The sequence below is a fragment of the Aptenodytes forsteri genome, unplaced genomic scaffold, assembly GCF_000699145.1.
Source record: "Aptenodytes forsteri isolate BGI_AS27 unplaced genomic scaffold, ASM69914v1 Scaffold14, whole genome shotgun sequence".
NCBI classification, from domain to species: domain Eukaryota; kingdom Metazoa; phylum Chordata; class Aves; order Sphenisciformes; family Spheniscidae; genus Aptenodytes; species Aptenodytes forsteri.
Window position 1 is genome coordinate 2110260 of NW_008794457.1, and position 212 is coordinate 2110471.

Here is a 212-nt window from a genome sequence, read left to right on the forward strand (position 1 = left end):
GGCTGGGAAACGCAGAGCCTCGGGGTGCCACCATCCCTGCCTGGCTTTTGGGGGGCTGAGCGGCAGCATCTCGTGCTGTGAATGGGCATGGAAAAATACATATATTTATATATATTTAATTTTTTTGCTACTCTTGGCATAGGTAAGTGCATGGCAGGGAGTGCCGGGGGGGGTGGGGGGCGTTGCTGGCAGCCCCCACAACTAGTGCACCC

General features: G+C 55.7%; 1 protein-coding gene across 1 annotated transcript in view; it reads left to right on the forward strand.

Annotated features, from left to right (window-relative positions):
• The window catches only part of MTSS1L (MTSS1L, I-BAR domain containing), a 20302-nt gene that overhangs the window by 15461 nt on the left and 4629 nt on the right, over positions 1–212 (forward strand).